Source organism: Hippopotamus amphibius, chromosome X (genome assembly GCF_030028045.1).
Source record: "Hippopotamus amphibius kiboko isolate mHipAmp2 chromosome X, mHipAmp2.hap2, whole genome shotgun sequence".
Taxonomy (NCBI): domain Eukaryota; kingdom Metazoa; phylum Chordata; class Mammalia; order Artiodactyla; family Hippopotamidae; genus Hippopotamus; species Hippopotamus amphibius.
The window spans coordinates 78,042,550-78,061,780 of record NC_080203.1 but is presented as its reverse complement, the minus strand read 5'-3'; the positions used below and the strand labels follow the sequence as shown (position 1 = coordinate 78,061,780).

General features: G+C 36.2%; 1 protein-coding gene, 1 non-coding gene and 1 pseudogene across 9 annotated transcripts in view; 1 reads left to right on the top strand and 2 right to left on the bottom strand.

Moving 5' to 3' along the window:
* EDA (ectodysplasin A) overlaps window positions 1-19,231 on the top strand; it is a 370,278-nt gene that overhangs the window by 85,969 nt on the left and 265,078 nt on the right. The window lies entirely within an intron of this gene.
* Window positions 11,538-11,655, bottom strand: LOC130842721 (5S ribosomal RNA; annotated as a pseudogene).
* On the bottom strand, window positions 14,584-14,656 carry TRNAG-CCC (transfer RNA glycine (anticodon CCC)). The gene has a single exon. It is a non-coding gene; the product is annotated as a tRNA-Gly (tRNA).

Below are 19,231 nucleotides of genomic sequence, written 5' to 3'. Positions count from 1 at the left end.
CTTTAACACATTTGCCAGTGTAAGTGGTATGGATAGAGACCCTGAGAAGCCAGAATGAAAATAGTAAGTAAGAGACAGAGAAGCTGAGCACAGGTTTCAGTGGTCTCAGAGGGCTGTAGAGAAAAAATTAGAGTTCAGGGCTACCAATAGTGATCAGGACATGAAAGTCCAAGATACCAGAGAAAAAGAAAGTACAATAAATTTAGTCCAATACTTTATGCTACTTTTCCTCTTGTATCATTAGCTGATTTGTAAGTGGTACTGGGCAAAGAAGTTGAGAAGTTAAGCAGAAAGTGCTAGATACAAATCTGAGTAGTTAAGCAGAACTTTCAGCAATTTCACAATGCTGGAGAGACAGAAATTGGAGTTTAGAGACTGCCAAAGAGGAGGGACCCCAGTAATTACCCCAGGTTTTCAGTTGGGATCCCCAAAGGGCTAAACTCCAGGAGTAAGGATGAACTAGAAAAATACCATTCTTCACAAAGACTAAAGCGTGGCTTTGAATCAGTTCAATCTCAGGCAGTATTAAGGTGATTTGTCCTTCATCACCTGGCAGAAAGAAAAGTAAATGTTCTCTGGAGGAAGATAATATCATCCAGAGCTCCTCTAACTTATAACATGCAATATCTGGCATTTAATCAAAAATTACTAAGCTTACCAGTATGAGTTTGCTAGGGCTGCCATAACAAAGTACCACAGATTGGGTGCCTAATCAACAGAAATTCATTGTTTCATAGTTTTGGATGGGAGAAGTAAACTATCAGGATATTGGCAGGGTTGGTTCCTTTTGAAGGCTGTGAGAAAAGGACCTGTTCCAGGTCTCTTTCTTTGGTTGTAGGTGGCTATCTTTTCCTGATGTCTCTTTATATTGTCTGCATTCTATGTATATCTCTTTGTCCAAATTCTCCCCCTTTTATAAGGATACCAGTCATATTGGATTAGGGCCTACCCGAAAAACCTCATTTTAATTTATTTCTGTAAAGACTCTATCTCCAAATAAGGTAATATTCTGAGATAATTGGGGTTAGGACTTCAACAGGTGTATTTTGGGGGACACAATTCAACCTGTAACATCATGTCATAGGACTGTGAGGAAAAACAGACAATAGAAAGGCCTTGACATGTGGTTGAGATTTAGAGTTAGGAGACTCAGATTTAACTGTGCTTAATCTGTTCATGATACTTGACAAGATGGAGAATTTCAGCAGAGAACTAGATTCCATATGAAAGAAAGGAAATTCTGGAACTGAACATTATAATGACTAAAATTAAGATTTTAATAAATGAGCTTATGGATTAGATACAGTTCAAGAGAAGACTGGTTGACTGGAAGATAGGTCAGTAGGAAATAGTGGTACTGAAGAACCAAGAGAAAAAAAAAGGTGGAAAACACAAAAAACCTGTCAACAAAATTTATTGATTTCATTTTAGTGTATTTGCTGGGAAGCCGTGAAAATATCGCCTAGCCATTATAGTGAATAATAGATTTATAGTCAAGCAGACCTGAATTAGAACCTCAGCTGTGCCTCTTATTCTCTTACTGACTATGTTATCTTGGATTAGTGATTCTCTGAGCTAGTTTCCTCATTGGTAAAAGGAAGACAATAATACTTACCTGACAGGGTTGTTGTGGGAAGTAAATGAGATAATACATGTGAAACTGCTTTATAAACTACAAAGTCACACAATCACAGCATTTATTCTTTATTGTGTGTACACAGTAAATTGGACATTTCTACTATTCCAAGCAGGAATCTACAGATTTGCCTTAAAAACGCTTCAGAGTAAAAGCCTATTCCATCTGTTGCTGTGACTACTTGGTGAAAAGAGAGGGGTGTTTGCTGTGTTGTGCACTATCCTGTCGGGTCTCATTTTACCATCTTTGTCAAAAATTAAATCTGCTTCTTTAAGATTGGTGAGATTTTTCTTTTTCCTATTTCTAAAATACTTCATAGAAATATATCTTGTTTGGGTACATTAAAGAATATTTGTGTTTTAACCTGTCTACTTTTATTTTTGTTTTATTGCTCTTTCTAATCCCTTTAATTCTATAATAAACTCATTTGTAAAATATTTGTTGATGTACTATGTGTCAGGCACTGTGCTAAGTGCTTGTGATAAAAGATGAACAATAGAACTAGTGGGGAAGTTCAATACCTAAATACTTTTGATACTAAGATGTGTGCTCTAGGGGATGCATGTGAGCATAGAAGTGAGGTTCCCTCTGCTTGTGGTGCCACTGAGAAGGTGACATTTGAGCTAAGTCTCTAATGATTGCTAAAAATATCTGGTGGAGAAAGGTAGATGTGCATTTCAGGTAGAGGAAACAGAATGTGTAAGGGCACAGGGGAATTGAAAGATTTGATGTATTCAGGGATTAAATGTAATTTGGCATGGCTAGGGTGTAGGATGTGAAGCACAAAAAGGAGATGGAGTGACAGATTCAACTGGAAATTTGGCAGGTCCTTGAAAAGTAAGTAAAGAGGGATAATAATGAAGGAGATAAGCAGTGGAGTTGCATAAATTCTTTGTATTGGCAGTGGTGTGGAGAATGGACTGGAGAAAGGTGAGAGGAATGGTAGTTAGAAGGCTGCTACAGTAGTCCAAGTGAGAAATGATGAATGCCCGAACTAGGGCAGCAGGGATGGAGAGTAGAGTCCAGATGCGAGAGATGTGACAGTGGTAGCAGATAGGGCACATCCATACTCCTTGGTGTAGATGTTTCTCCTCATAAATAAATGAGTACTTTGTATATCTTATATTCTTCCTAGTAAACTGCACATATAGAGTATCCCATTGGGTGAGGTTTTAATGAAGGAGCCAGAGCAAATATAGAGCATAGAGGAACATATATCAACTAAGTAAAATAAATACAGCTGGGTAGAAGTTGATGTGTAGGTGTTTAAGATTTGGTGAACTGGATCTGGGTGAGTTTGGTCAGAGTGATATCCTTGGATGACTATTCTCTGGCCTCTTTTCTCTCCTTAAATCTCCATGACATCTTTCCTCTTCACCCTCAATTCTGTATTTCTCCTTTCACTGAGAAAAGAGAAGGCAATCAGTTGGAAACCTCCAAAACTTCTTACTCCCACACCTACTCACCTATGTGCATCTGTAGCTGTTTTCTCTATCTTCTCACCTGTTTCTATAGATGAACTATCTATGCTTTTATCTAAAGCCAACCCCTTCACCTGTGTTCTAGATTTCATCTCCTCTTGCCTACAAAATGACATCACTCCAGCAGATATACCCTAGTTCTCCTTCTCTTTCTCTCACATCCCACAGCAAATCCATTTGCGATTCTAACAGCTCAACATTCTAAATATATCTAAATTACTCTTCTTTTCCAATGCTACCACCATGATATAAACCACCATCATCTCTGAAGTAGATTATTTCTGTAATCTCCTAACTGGTCTTTTGCTTCCACCCTTGCCCTCTATTTTATTTTAATCTCCACACAGCAGCCATAATGATCCTTTTAAAACATACGTCAAATCATGTCATCCTTCTGCTCCCATTAGCTCCTTATCTCAACAGTCCCTCATATTTCATACGGAGTTACTTCTTTGACCACATTTTCTATCACTTCTACCCCTTACTCTTCGTACCAAACGTGCCAAGCATGCCTTGGGGCCTTTGCACTTTCTGATCCCTCTGTCTGGAATGTCTCCCCCTTCACAGATATGCACTGTACAGTTTGCTTCCTAACTTCTTTTAGGTCTTTCCTCAAATCACAAATATCCTTCCCAGACTACCCTTTATAGCACACAAAACTCTCCTGCCTATATCTTTGTGTGACATCTTCTCTTGCTTTGCTTTTCTTCATATCATTTATCTACTACTTTGCATAGTTTTCATTTATTTATTTGTTTATTGTATGTTCTCCCCTTAGAATGACAGAGTTCTTGAGGGTGGGGATTTTGTTTCGTTTGCTGCTATATCCACAGTACTTAGATGTATTAGGTGCTTGATAAACATTTCTGAATGAGCAAATTAATTAACCAATCAGTGAATCCATTCTAGAGGAGATAAGTCTTGAGGAAAGTTTTTAAGCATGAAGGGATATGATTTGGTTGAAAAGAGAAGAAAGGGCATTCCGGACAAAGGCAGTGTCATTTACCAAGACAAGGCTGTGAGAATAAGCTTCTGAGGTTTGGGAGACAGCAAGCATATTACTACTATGAAATGGTTGCTAAGATGCGAGTGGAAGTGGTAGCATTATCTTCTTGCTTTTAAAATCCTATTCTGTTCTTGGTCTTAGGAAGAAAACATTAAGTCACCATTAAAAAATCACCATTAAGTATCTTGTTAGCTCTAGGTTTTTTATAGATGCTATTTATCAAACTGAAGTTTTCTTCTATTCCTAGTTTGATTAAAGATTTTTATCAAAATAGATGTTGAGGGGCTTCCCTGGTGGCTCAGTGGTTAAGAATCCACTTACCAATGCAGGGTACATGAGTTGGATCCCTGATCTGGGAAGATCCCATATGCCACGGAGCAGCTAAGCCTGTGTGCCACAGCTACTGAGCTTGTGCTCTAGAGCCCACGAGCCACAACTGTTGAGCCCACGTGCCACAACTATTGAAGCCCACATGCCTAGAACCTGTGCTCCTCAACAAGAGAAGCTACCGCAATGAGAAGCAACAAAGTAGTCCTGCAGTAGTAGTTGCAGTAGCACTGCAACAAAGTGTAGCCCCCACTCTCCACAACTAGAGAAAGTCCACGCAGCAGCAACGAAGACCCAATGCAGCCAATAAATAAATAAATAAATAAATAAATAAATAAATAAATAAATAAATTTATATAAAAAAAGATGTTGAATTTTGTCAAAAATCTTTTGTATCTATTGACAAGATCATCTGTTTTGCCTTCTTTATTCTATCGCTATGATGAATTATGTTGATTAATTTTTGAATATTTTATTGAAGATTTTTACATCTATGTTCATAAGAGATTATTTGTTGGTAGTTTACTTTCTTGTAATGTTTTTGTTTGGCTTTGGTATTAGGATAATACTAGCTTCATATAAAATGAGTTGAGAAGTTGTCCCTTCTCTTGTATTTCTTGGAAGTTTGTGTGAAATTGGTATTATTTCTTCCTTAAGTGTTTGGTAGAATTCACCTTAAGTGTTTGGTAGAATTCACATCTGGGTTTGGAGATATTTCTCATTGAAAGATTTTTAAGAATAAATCAATTTTAAAAATAAATGTATGACTGTTTGGGTTATCTATTTTTCTTCAGTGAGCTTTAATAGCTTATGTTTTTCAAGGAATTGGTCCATTTTGTTTAAGTTGTCAAATTTATATGCATAGAGTTATTTGTAGTATTCCCTTATTATCTTTTTAATGTTTGTGGGGTCAGTAGTAATGTCCCACTTTTATTTCTAATATTGGTAATTTGTGTCTTCTCTCCTGTTTCCTTGGCTATAAGTTTATCAATTTTATTGATCTTTTCAAAGGACCACCTTTTGGTTTGATTAAAAACAGAAAATAAACAGAGACAAAATTTCATTGGTTTCTGCTCCTGTTTATCTCATTTCTTCTTCTTGCCTTGGGTTTAATTTGCTTTCTCTAGTGATTTATGTTGGGAGCTTAGATTACTAATTTTAGTTCTTTCTTCTCTTCTAATATAAGCATTAAATGAAGTAATTTTCCCTGTCCACACTGTTCTTAACTACATCCCAGAAATTTTGATATGTTGAATTTTTATTAAGTTCAAATGTTTTAAAAGTCCTTTGAGAATTCTCCTTTGACTCATGGTTTATTTAGATGTTTGTTGTTTGATTTCCAGATAGATATTTGGAGGATTTTTTCTGCATATGTTTATGTTATTAATCTCTAGTTTAATTCCATTGTGGGTAGTGAACATACTTTATATGATTTCAATTCCTAAGAAACATTTTATCACACCTATTAGGATGGCTACTATAAAAAAAAGAAATAATAAGTATTGGTGAAGCTGTGGAGAAATTGGAACTCTTGTGCACTGTTGGTGGTATTGTAAAATAACACAACCACTTTGGAAAACAGCGTGGAGTTTCCTCAGAAAATTAAAAATAAATCCACCATAAGATCCAGTATTGTCATTTTTGGATATATAGCAAAAAGAATCAAAAGCAGGATCTTGAAGAGATATTTGCACACCCATGTTCATAGCAGTATTGTTCACAATAGCTAGCAGGTGGAAGCAACCCAGATTTCCATTGATGGATGAATTGATAAATAAAATTTAGTGTATGCGTACAGTGGAATATCATTCAGCCTCAAAAAGTAAGGAAAACTCCATGGCACATAACATTGTGTTGGTTTTATAGCCCCTGTGCTTATGTTAAAATGGTGTTAAACTGAAAGTCTTAGAGCTTCAATTACCTGAGGATTTCATCATGCTGTATTTATTTGTTCAACTGATTTTCTGAGAAGTGTTAGCATTAGGATTGGAAGCAGACCAGCTAGATTTTAATCTCAGTGCAGATATTTATCATCTGTGTGACACTGAAGATATTACTCTCTAAGCTTTGGTTTTCATATTTATAAAATAGAGTTCCTAATAATCAAGTACCTATTTTATAGAAGTGTTGAGGGAATTGAGTGTATAAAATTATTAGCATAGGACCTAGTACACAGTATGTGTAAAATAAAGGCAGCTCTTGTTATAATTATTGTTGGTAGTGGTATTGGTGGTATTATTGTTGAAATGTAAACATGGGAATTTACATTCATTAATGTATTATTACATTCATTAATAATCTCACTGATTTGGACTCATTGCTCAAATGTGTTTGGAATCTGGATTATGTAATATAAGTACAAATCCATTTAGTTGAGCCATCATCTTAAAAAAAAAGCAAGGAAATCCTACTGTCACATGCTACAGGATTGATGGACCTTAAGGACATTATACTAAATGGAATTAGCCAGTCAGAAAAGGACAAACACTGTATGATTCCACTTATAAAATGTTTCTAAAGTAGTCAAATTTCTAGAAACAGAAAATACAAAAGGCTACGGGGAGGAAAAAAATGGGAGTTGTTTAGTGGGTATAAGTGGAGAGTTTCAGATTTGCAGGACGAAAAAGTTCTGGGGATGTGTTGCACAACAGTGTGAATATACTTAACACTCCTCAACTGTACACTTAAAAATGGTTAAAATGGAAAGTTATATGTTATGTGTTTTTTTTAACCATAATTTTAAAAAATAAACTTTTTGAGGTTTGTTTTATGGACCAGAATGTGGTCTAACTTGCTGCATTCTTCTTGTGCACTTGTAAAAGGACTGTGTATTCTGGTCTTGCTGGGTGGAGTGTTCTATAAAGGTCAATTAGGTAAAGTTGATTAATAGAGTTGTGCAGTTCTATATCCTTACTGATTTTTGTCTACATGTTTTATTGATTGCTGAGAAAAGAGTGTTAAAATCTCCCACTATAATTGTCAATTTCCCTATTTATCCTTTTCAGTTTTATCACTTTTTGCTTCATGCACTCTGAAGCTCTGTTGTTAACTGTATACATATGCAGGATTGTTATGACTTCTTGGTGATAATCATTTTATCACTATGTAATGTCTTTATTTATCCCTAGTAATATTCCTTCTTCTGAAGTCTACTTTGCCTTATTTTAATATAGCTACTTCAGCTTTATTTGAATTAGAGTTTACATGGTATATAATTATCCTTCCTGTAATTTTTAACTTAAATATGTCTTTACATTTAAAGTGGGTTTCCTGAGACAGCATGTATTTTTCTTAAACCAGTTTGACAATCTCTGTCTTTTGTTAGGTATATTTAGACAATTTATGTTCAACATAATGATTGGTATGGCTGGATTTCTACATTTATTATTTGTTTTCTGATTGTCCTCTCTTTTCTTTGTTCCTTTGTTTCCCATTTTTGCTTTGTTTTGGAATATTAGAGTGTTTTTAGTAGTCCATTTTAATTTGGTCTCTGAGCATTTCTTAATTTTTTTCCCAACATTTTTTCCTCTCTCTCTCTTTTACTGGATAATTTCTGTTGGTCTATCTTAAAGTTCACTGACTTTTCTGTCATTTGTATTGTACTATTGAGTCTATCCAGTCAGTTTTTAAAAATTTGAGATCTTACATTATTCAGTTCTAGAATTTGCATTTTTTTCTTATAGTTTCCATTTTTTTTTCTGCTGAAACTGCTATCTTTCTATTCATTTAAAGTGCATTTACCTTTACTGCATGGAGCATAATTTTAATAGCTGTTTATTAGTTTTCTATTGCTTGATAACAAATTGCCACACAGCTTAAAACAACATGCACTCCTAGTTTCTGTGGGTCAGCAGTCTGGGCATGGCCTAGCTGTTCAGGGTCTCACAAGGCTGTAATCAAGGTGTCACCTGAGCTACATTCTCATTTGGAGTTTGGCGTCCTCTTCCAAGTTACGTGGTTGTTAGCAGAATTCAGATCCTTGCAGCCTGCAGTTCTCTCTCACATGGCTCTCTCCATAGGTAGTTCACATCATAACAACTTGCATCTTCAAGGCTAGCAAAGAATCTCTCTCTCTCTCTAGTCTGCTAAGATAGAGATTACATAACACAACATAGTCACTGAAGTGGCATCTCATTACTTTTCCCATAGAGTGTAATGTAATTGAGGGACTGGTATCCCATCACCTTTGCCATATTTTATTGCTTAGAATCAAGCCACAGGTCCTGCCTACAAAGCCATGGCTAACATGAGGCAAGAAATGATTGGGAAGTCATCTTAGAATCTGTTTCCCATAAGTTGCTTTCAAGTATTTGATAATTCCAATATCTGGATCATATAGGGTGTGGTATCTTTGGATTGGCTTTTCTCTTGAAAATTGGTCACATTTCCTGGTTCTTTGTATGCTGAATAATTTTGGATTGTATACTAAACGTTGTGAATGTTATGTTGTATAAACGATGGGTCACGTTATAATCCTGTAGATAAATTTTTAGAAGATATTTAACCAAGTTAAGTTCTGTCCTGCCTTCTGTGGATCAGAGTTCTAATTTCAGTTTAGTTTTCCAAGTCATTAATTTACTGTTTTATTTCTGTTCCATGCTTGTACAGGTGTTTGTATGACTGTTGGGTGGTAGTTTATATCTTAATTCATTCTTCAAAGCTTCTGTTGTGATCCTTTGGGTTTTTATTGCACATGCAGAGCTTAAAGATGAGTACAGGACTTGTGTGGGTTCATTCGCAGAATTAGAGGATCCTTTTTTCCAGATCTCCCCTGTATGAGTCCATTCTTGAGGCAACAGATGCCCCCTTCCCTGGTTCCTCTGGTCAGAAAGACATGGTATCTCTTGGCTTTTAGCTGCTCACACCGTCACCACTGCCAAACAACTCCATGTCTGAGCAAACTGCTAGAAAAAAAACAAAACAGAAACCCAACAGAATTACCCCCTTACTCTTTGGCTCCTAGTAGTCCTTTTTATGGTTGCTCTGCCCTGTAATACAGGATTTCTATTGGAATTTTCACCATTCATGCTACTGCTGTGCTGTGCAGTTCTGCAACTGGGATCCATCCTCAAAATCTTCAAGAGAAAAAAAAAATGGGACATCACTTTGATGTAGGCTACTTCTTTAAGTTTTAACTCCCTTTCACAATCTACCTGCTTTTGATTACTTTTCAGTCTTCAGGCACTTGAATTTTGTGTTTTGTCCATCATTTTTAGTTGTATTAGCAGGAGAGATAGGCTGTAGTGGTCTTACTCCATCTCCGCCAGAACTGGAACTTGTCCTTTCATTTGTAAACTATCTATTTATATTTCAAGTAGGTTTCTTACAGACAGAAAGTAGTTTGCATGTGCTTTTTAATCTAATCTGACAATAAGGCTTTTAATTTGAATGTTTAGATAATTTTCAGCTATATTTGTAATTGTGGCTATATTTGGGTTTGAATTTACCATTTTGCTATTTGGATTCTATTTGTTCCATCTATTCTCTAGTTCTTTTTCCTTTTATTCTTGCCTTCTTTCGGAGGAGTTGAATTTTTATGATTTTACTTTACTCTTGGCTTATTAGCTATATGTCTTTGTTTTTGATGGTTGCACTTATTACAGGCTTCCTTTAGGTTACTTCACATTTAATGTAAGACCAATACAAATATATACTCTTATTTTGCCCCTCCCATCCTTTGTGTTATTGTTGTTATACATACATTTTACTTCTACAAGTGCTATAAACCCCACAATGCACTATTATTTTTGCTTTAAACAGTCATTTATCTTTTAAGGAGTTTTCTTTTTTTTAATGATAAAAGGTCTTTTACATTTACCATTTATGGTACTCTTTATTCCTTTATATAAATCAATTTGCTTCTGGTATCATTTTTCATTTGCCTGAAGAGCTTCATTTAAAATTTCTGGTAGTATACATCTGCTGGTGATGGATTCTCTCAGCTTTTGTTTGCTTGAAAAGGTCTTTATTTAGCACTCAATTTGGAAAGACAGTTTCACTGGGTAAAAAATTCCAGGTTGACAGATTTTTCTTTCATCTTTTTAGAGATGTCACTCTACTGTCTTCTAAATAGTGTAGTTTCTGATGAGATGTCTGTGATCATTCTTACATTTGTTCCTTTATATAATATGCCTTTAATTTGGATGCTTTTTAGCATTTTCTCTTTATCACTAGTTTAAAAGACTTTGATTAGGGGTGCCTTAGTGTGGTTCTGTTTGTGTTTTATCTTGCTTGAGATTTATTGACCTTCTTAAATTTTCAGGCTTATCATTTTTAATAAATTGGTAAATTTTTGGCCATTATTTTTTCTGACCTTCTGCTTACTTTGGGTTTAGTTTACTCTTCTTTTTCTAGTGTCTTAAGGTAGAAGGTTATTGATTTGAGCTCTTTTTTTCTTTTTAAATGTAGACACTTATAGCTATAAATTTCCCTCTAAGCATTGGTTTAGTTGCATCCCATAAATTTTGATATGTTGTGTTTTCATTTTTATACATCTCAAAATGTTGTAATTTCCATTGTGGGAATGGGTTAAAAGAAGTGTGTTTTTAGGCACTTGATTTTTCTGTTTTGTCCATCATATTTAGTTGTATTAGCAGGAGAGATAGGCTCTAGTGGGGTTATTCCATCTCAGCCAGAAATGGAACTTGTCCTTTCTTTTTCTTTCTTTTAAAATTAATTAATTAATTAATTAATGTTATTTTTGTCTGTGTTGGGTCTTTGTTGCTCTGCATGGGCTTTCTCTGGTTGTGGCAAGTGAGCTCTACTCTTCATTGTGGTGTGCAGGCTTCTCATTGCAGTGGCTTCTCTTGTTGCGGAGCACAGGCTCTAAGTACACAGGCTTCAGTAGTTATGGCTCGCGGGCTGCAGAGCGCAGGCTCAGTAGTTGTGGTGCACGGGCTTAGTTGCTCCACAGCATGTGGGATCTTCTTGGTCCAGGGATCAAACCCGTGTCCCCTGCATTGGCAGGCGGATTCTTAACCACTGTGCCACCAGGGAAGTTCCTGGAAGTTGTCCTTTCATTTGTAAACTATCTTTTCACCCCATGGGTTAAAAGAAGTGTGGTTTTTTTTTTGTTTTTTTTTTTTAAAGCCTACAGCACCCGGTATTCCCAGGCGGTCTCCCATCCAAGTACTAACCAGGCCCGACTCTCTTAGCTTCCGAGATCAGACAAGATCGGGCGCGTTCAGGGTGGTATGGCCGTAGACAAGAAGTGTGTTTTTAATGTCCACATATTTGTGACTTTCCCAGATTTACTTCTGTTATTGATTTCTAATTTCATTCCATTGTAGTCAGAGAACATACTTTGTATGATATATGTCCTTTTAAATTTATTGAGGCTTGTTTTATGGCCTAATATATAGTCTGACCTAGAGATGTCCCATGTACACTTGAGAAGAATGTATATTCTGCTGTTGTTGGGTAGAGTGTTCTATCAATGCTTATTCAGTTATAGTTTTGTTCAGTTATTCCATATCTTTGTTGATCTTCTGCCTAGTTGTTTTAATAGTTATTGAAAATGGGGTATTGAGGCTGGCTATTATTGCTGAATTGTCTATTTCCCCGTTTAATTTTGTTACACTTTGCTTTATGTATTTTGGGGCCCTGTTTTTAGATACACAGATGGTTTATAATTATGTCTTCCTGATGGATTGGCCCTTTTATTGTCATATAATATCCCTGTTTATCTCTAGGAATGTAAATTTTTTGTCCTAAAGTTTATTTTGTTTGATATTAATATAGCCACTCCAACTTTCTTTGGTTGCTGTTTGCATGATATATCTTTTTCCATTCTTTTATTTTCAATTAATTTATAACTTTGAATCTAACGTATATGCTCTCTAGAGAGCATTAACTTGAATCTTAGTTTTAATACTATCTGACAATCTCTGACTTTTGAATGGATTCTTTAAATCATTCATATTTAATGTCATTAGTGTAGTTGGATTTACACCTATCACTTTAGTTTTGGTTTTCTATATGTCTTGTCTTTCTCCCCTCTATTTGTCCCTTGATGCTTTCTTTTGCATTAAATGAATATTTTCTAGTGTAACATTTTAATTACTTTTATGATTTTTTCACTACTTTTGAGTTACTTTCCCATTTGTTACTCTAGAGATTACCATATACATCTAAATTTATCATAATCCAGTTCATATTTTTACTAATTTAATTCCTATGAGATATAGACACTTCACCCATTTCCAATTTCCTCTTCCCCTTTTTCCTCTTCCCCTATTTCCTCTTCCCCTTTTGTGCTATTGGTATTTTACATACTACATCTATATATTTTACAAACCCAACAACACATTATTATATTTATTACCTTATATAATTTATATTGCTTAAAGAAGCAGACAAAATAAAGGAGAGCAAGTATATGTATATAGAATTTATTATATTAACTTTCCTACTACCATTCTGGTTCTTTTTTTTTTTTTTTTTCCTATAGATTAAAGTTACCATCTGGTATCATTTCCTTATTTCAATACAGCTTGTTTTTGCCTACCTCTCTGGTGCTGTTATTGTCAAATTTATTATATTTCTATATGTTATATTCCCAAGAATTGAATAATATGCATATTATTTCATACAATTAAATTAGTTAAAAGAAATTAGTTAAAAGAAATGATATACTTTACTATCATTTATAATCATATAATTACCTTCACCAGTGCTCTGTGTTTTTTTGTTATGGGGTCAGATCCCCAACAGGGATCACTTTCTTTCATTTTGAATAATCTCTTTTAGTGTTTTTTATAAGGCAGTTGCTAGCAAGGAATTCTTTCAGTGTCTGTTTTCTGGGAGTGTCTTTATTTCACCTTCATTTTTGAAAGATAGTTTTTCTGGATAGAAGATTCTTGGTTGACAGTTTTTCTTTTCTTTCATCACTTTGAAAATATCATCTTATTGTCTTTTGGCTTCCATTTTCTTTGATGGAACTTCAGCTGTTAAACTTGCTGGTTTCCCTTGGATGTGATGAGCTGTTTTTCTCTTGCCGCTTTTAACATTTTAACTTCGTCTTTATCTTTCAGCATTTTTGCTATGATTTGCTTGGGTTTGTATCTCTATCTTTATCCTAGACTTCCTTGAACTTCATGTGTGTGGAAGTTAATGTTTTTCACCAAATTCAGGACATTTTCAGTCATAATTTCTTCTAATACTTTTTCTGCCCCTGCTTTCTCTCTTCTCCTTCTGTTACTCCATTACATATATGTTGGTATTTTTAATGGAGTCCTGCTTTACTCTGAGGATCTGTTCATTTTTTGTCATTCTCTCTGTTCTTTAAATTGCATAATCTGCTGCTCTTTCCTGAAGTTCACTGATTCTTTCTTCTGCCAGTTAAATCTGTTATTGAGCCCCTCTAGTGAAATTTTCAATCCAAATTATTGTACTTTTCAACTCTAGAGTTTTTGTTTGTTCTTTTAAAAAAATAATTTTTATCTCTTTAATTAGATTCTATATTTGATGAGGACTTGTTATGATGGCTTCCTTTAATTCTTTAACCATGGTTTCCTTTAAGTTTTTTTTTTTATACACTCATACTATCTGCTTTGAAGACTTTATTTGCTAAGTGCAATATCTGAGCCCTCTCAAAGACATTTTCCATTGCCTACTTATTTTTCTTGTGTATGAGTCACACTTTCCTGTTTCTTTGCATGTCTTGTAAAATTTTTTGTTGAAAACCAGACATTTTAGATGATGTATTATAGAAATATGAATGCTGATTACAGCTCCTCCCCTTCCAGGGCTTGTTGTTTGTTGTTTATTTGCTTAGTGACTTGGCTGTACTAGTTCACTGAAGTCTATTTCCCTCACAGTGTGAAACCTGATGTTTCCTCAGAGGATACAAGAATTGGTGTGTGCATAGTCAACATGGGATGGCAGTGGTTTTATAGCTGGGACCCATTTAGCTGTGTCTTTCTCTGATCTCTCTGTTAAGTTATCTGTTTCGTAGTCAGCTATTACTGCCTTTAGTTACCATCTGGTTGTTTTACTATTTAAAAAAATTTTTTATTTATTTGTTTATTTGGTTGCTCTGGGTCTTAGTTGCAGCACATGGGATCTTCGTTGTGGTATGTGGGATCTTTAGTTGTGGCATACTGGATCTTTTAGTTGTAGTATGCAGGATCTAGTTCCCTAACCAGGGATCGAACCTGGGCCCCCTGCATTGGGAGTGCAGAATCTTAACCACTGGACTACCAGGGATGTCCCTACCTGTATTACTACTCCTATCTTTATTTCCTGTATATCATTGAGAAAACTGCCTAAGGCATCACTTGTGGTAGGGATATAGAAGAAGACTGGACCATAATAACTAGTAATTAGTGCTAAATACTGAAAATTATATAGCATTATATATGGATTTTTGTATTATGAACTCATTTATTTGTATGAATGTACAAACTTAAGATGGTAGACTCTTAGAGCAGGAAAAGATCACTTGTGTTGATTCACTTAATTTGCACATGAGCAACTTTAGGTCTATAGAGCTAATTCCCTGGGCTAAGATTAAATAACAAATCAGTCTCTTTTATTAAGTGCTCTTGGTGTCCACCATGATGTTAGTTGGCTTTTCTTTACATAATGTTCTCTTCCACCACCATCCAAATGAAAATTGTGCTAGTAAATCTCTAAAATTGTGTGATTAAAAAAAAATGAAGTATAACCAAGGATAAGTTAACTGCTCACATGAAGTCTTAGGGTAATTCATCCTAGCTAGCTAGATGTGCTCAATATCCAGGCATTAGCAGAATATCCATAGCTGTTTATATTTTATAAAGACCTGGCAATAGTTAAGGTGGCTAATTTTGGAAATGTATTGCATTTCCATCTGGTCCAAATCAATGAACTTAAACTTCATGCTACGTGAAATGGAGACATTTTATGAGACACCAGATTTAGAGACTGTTATATAATGTTCCCAGAATCTTATTCTGGTGTTATAAGAGAATTTTAATTACTTATCTGGTCACAAGTGATGTGGTATCACTAATATTTGATGAAGAAAGCAAGTGGATTCTTCCTGTTAACGGCCTCCAAGCCTTCCTTGTATGAATGATATACTCTGTCAGGAGAACAGTGCATTGGTGCTATACTGTAATGCTCTTTGTCATATCAGGGTGATATTATAATAAAACTGACAACCTGTTATTGAACATCTGTGTGCCAGACATTGCACTACACCCTTTACATGTATTATCTCATTTAATCCTTACAGAAACATTAGGAAGTAGATATTATATTCCAGTTTTACAGAAGAGGAAACTGAGGCTCAAAAGATGAAGCATCCTTTCCAAGATTATATAGCAAGACAGGGTAGATATGGAATTTTGACCAGGGTGTCTGACTCTGAAGCCCTCTGCCTCCCATAAGGCTTATCATTAGAATTATTACTGTGATCTTTGGTCATAGCACTGCTATCTAATGCATGGCTCTATTGCATGAACTCTTAAAGGCCATGTTACAAAGATACTCCAGCATGTCTTTGTACCTAGAAGATCAACAGGCAAAACAGGTAATTAAATATTGCATATTAGGTAAGAGTTTGGTGAAAGAACACAAGAAGCTAGAGAAGTGCTATGGACTGGATTCCTAAATGGTGTCTACACATTGGTTTTACCAGCCTGCAGGTTATCTTCAAGAAATGGGGATGTTAGAGGCTATGCAGAAAGATAATGTGAGGCCTTCCCTGGTGGCGCAGTGGTTAACAATCCATCTGCCAATGCATGGGGCAGGTGTTCGAGCCCTGGTCCAGGAAGATCCCACATGCCGCGGAGCAACTAAGCCCATAAGCCACAACTACTGAGCCTGTGCTCTAGAGCCCGCGAACCACAACTATTGAGCCCATGTGCCGCAACTACTGAAGCCCATGAGCCTAGAGCCCATGCTGGGCAACAAGAAAAGCCATGGCCATGAGAAGCCCTTGCACTGCAACAAAGAATAGCCCCCGCTCGCCACAACTAGAGAAAAAGAGCCTGCACGCAGCAATGAAGACCCAATGCAGCCAATAAATAAATAAGTAAATAAATTTATAATAAAAAAGATATTGTGGTTTAGAGTAATGAGGGTGGGAGGGTGGGTGGAGTAGTATTGCTAGGAGCTTTATGTCCTTCTCATCTGATTCTCATAATGGTGCTTTAAAGTAGGTGATATCATCCCCATTTTCAGATAAAGAACTTGAAACTTAATAACTTGCCTAAGGGCACAAGCTGGTATATTCTTGTTGTAGAATTTGGCAGTCACTCCCTCCACCCCCCCAGGTCTGCCTACTATAGAGCCCATGTTTTTTCCTCTCTGTCTGCCTAAAGTGGTGTCCAAATAGCACCAACCCTGCAGCTAGCTCCTCTTCCTCTATGATATGGACTTTTGGATTATTTTTCAATAGATGGAAAGATGTATTTCTCCATCACTTAATTTTTGTTCACTGAAGAGCTATATGAGATTCTTTAGATCACACTGAATTCATTTGGAGTCTGTGAAGGGCAGGGATGGGGCTCTTTGAGCAGTTTTCATATGCTAATTAATATGTCCAGTTTCTATGCTTTGCCTTAGAATTCTGTCAATTCATGATAACACACATTAACTCATACTGATCACAAGGTCTGATGGGTAGCTATATGTTTTCATTTGATAAAAATGTAAAGAATGATTAATTAATAAATGCCATTTTTCTAGGAGATTAAACCTTTCAAAAATGGTGTTGTTTGGGGGAAAATAGAATAAAAGTACTTTTGGTAGAAAGGTTTGGAAGCCATTGCACTAATAGATCAGAGCAGCAGTCCTTATGGTCAATACTATTTGAAATTGGTGATCTTGCTAGCCAATGATTCTGCCTCCTGTCTTCCATTAACTAACCTTTAATCAGAGCTATCACAAAGGAAAAAAACAAATATATGGCTTTGAGCTCCAAAATCTTTTTACTTTGGCTGTCTTGTGCTCTGGAGCATCAAAGCAGCCTATTCTTTGCTCATTAAGAAGGAAGAGACCCCACAAATAAAATACTGAAAGCCTCACTAATGGAGCTGACTTATCTCATCAGTGTTCCAAAATATCAACTGCCCCCCAAAAATTCAACCATAAAAGCTAAATTCTGAAAACAAGATCTTCTACTCCTCCTTCCCTCTTCTCTTTCTTCCCCCACCTCATTCTATCTTGTTTTCTCTTGCTTACATTCTCTCTGTCTCTTTTGTTCTCTTTCATTTTCTCTGTCTCTTCCATTCTCTGCCTCCCCTCTCATTCTCTCTCTAGTCTCTCGCTCTCTTTCTCTTGTTCTCTCTCTCTCCCGTTGTTTGCATTGTAGCTGCCTCTCCTTTATGCAAACACTAAGTAAGAAGTCATGTTTGCTCCAGGTTGCCATGGAAATATTGCAAGCAGGCTTTTAAAGGAAACTGGCCAGCTCCATTAGTGAAATCATACCCAGATAGTCTAAGGTTGGTAATTTAGGGAGATTTTCTACGTAGAGATTACAACTCTCTGAAGTTTAACCACGCCTACCAACCTGAACTTCTGTTCTCCTACATATAGTTTTCTTCCATTTTGTCTTCTTAGAGACTTGGGTGTAATTTTATTAAGGGAAATGGTGGATTTCTTCAGAGTTCTATTATTTGATTTTTTTTCAAGCCCACAAAAACATCTTCTGTGACTTTCAGAGCAGAAAAGAGGGTACAAATTGGAGTCTTGGGCATATAAAGCCTGGCCTGCAGTGGAAGCAAAGGTGTTCCGGAGTGAGAGGAGAGAAGTCTTAACTCATGCAAAGGGATACAGCTAGGAAAAGATGAAGGTTTTCTCAGGCAAAAGGAATTCTTCTCCCCTCTCTTGGTACCAGAAGAAAGAAGTTGAATAGAGGCACCAGCTTCTGGATGGTGGGAAGAAATGTGGTCACCATATTTTCCTAGCCTCTAGAAATGGTGTTAGGGGAAATACATGGTACTGCTGAGGCCGCAAGTGGAAGGAAATTGATGTCCATTACTGCACTCTGGAGTGTCACTTCTGGAAGGCCCAAGATTCATTAAGAGGTCTAACACTAGCAGAGGCCCCTCCATGCACAGGCAGCTGTTTCCTCACTCCTCCGAACATGTTCTGAGGGTCTAGGCACTGGAGACACAGTGGTGAATAGAAATAGGCCCTACTTTCTTAAAGCTTACAGCTCTACTGGGGAGGGGGAGGCAGTAAATTTCAAAAATAGCTTAAAAGTTCTCAGATGGTAACAAAGATGAAGAAAGAAATAAACAGGGTAAAAAGATAAAGATAATAATGATTGAAAGGATACTTATGATAGGATGGTTAGAAGGCTTCTTTGAGGAGATAGCATTTAAACTGAGGCTAATAGATGAGATGAATTTAGTCAGAAAAAGAGCCAGGAGAGAGTGTTCCAAGTAAAGGAAAAGATGAGTTCACAAGCACTGAGATTAAGAAGAGTTTGGCCTTTCTTAGGAACCAAAGGAAAAACATGAATGGAGTGAGATGTCAGCAGAGGCCAGATCATTCAGAGTGGGATTTATAGGCTGTGGTAAGGAATCTGGATTTTATTCTGAGTACAGTGGGAGGCCATTGAGGATTTTAAGGAGGACTGCAACTGATCAGATTGTGCTTTAACAGAATTACTGTCTGCAGAGTGGACAATGGATTGTATGGGGTCACGTGGAAGCAGGGAGACTAGTTAGGATGGTAACAATGAAGAATGAGAGAAATGGAAGGATTTGGGTTATGGATGAAGATAGAGTCGACAGGGCTTGCTGATGGATTGGATATGGAAGTAGAGAAAAGGAAAGAATTAAGACT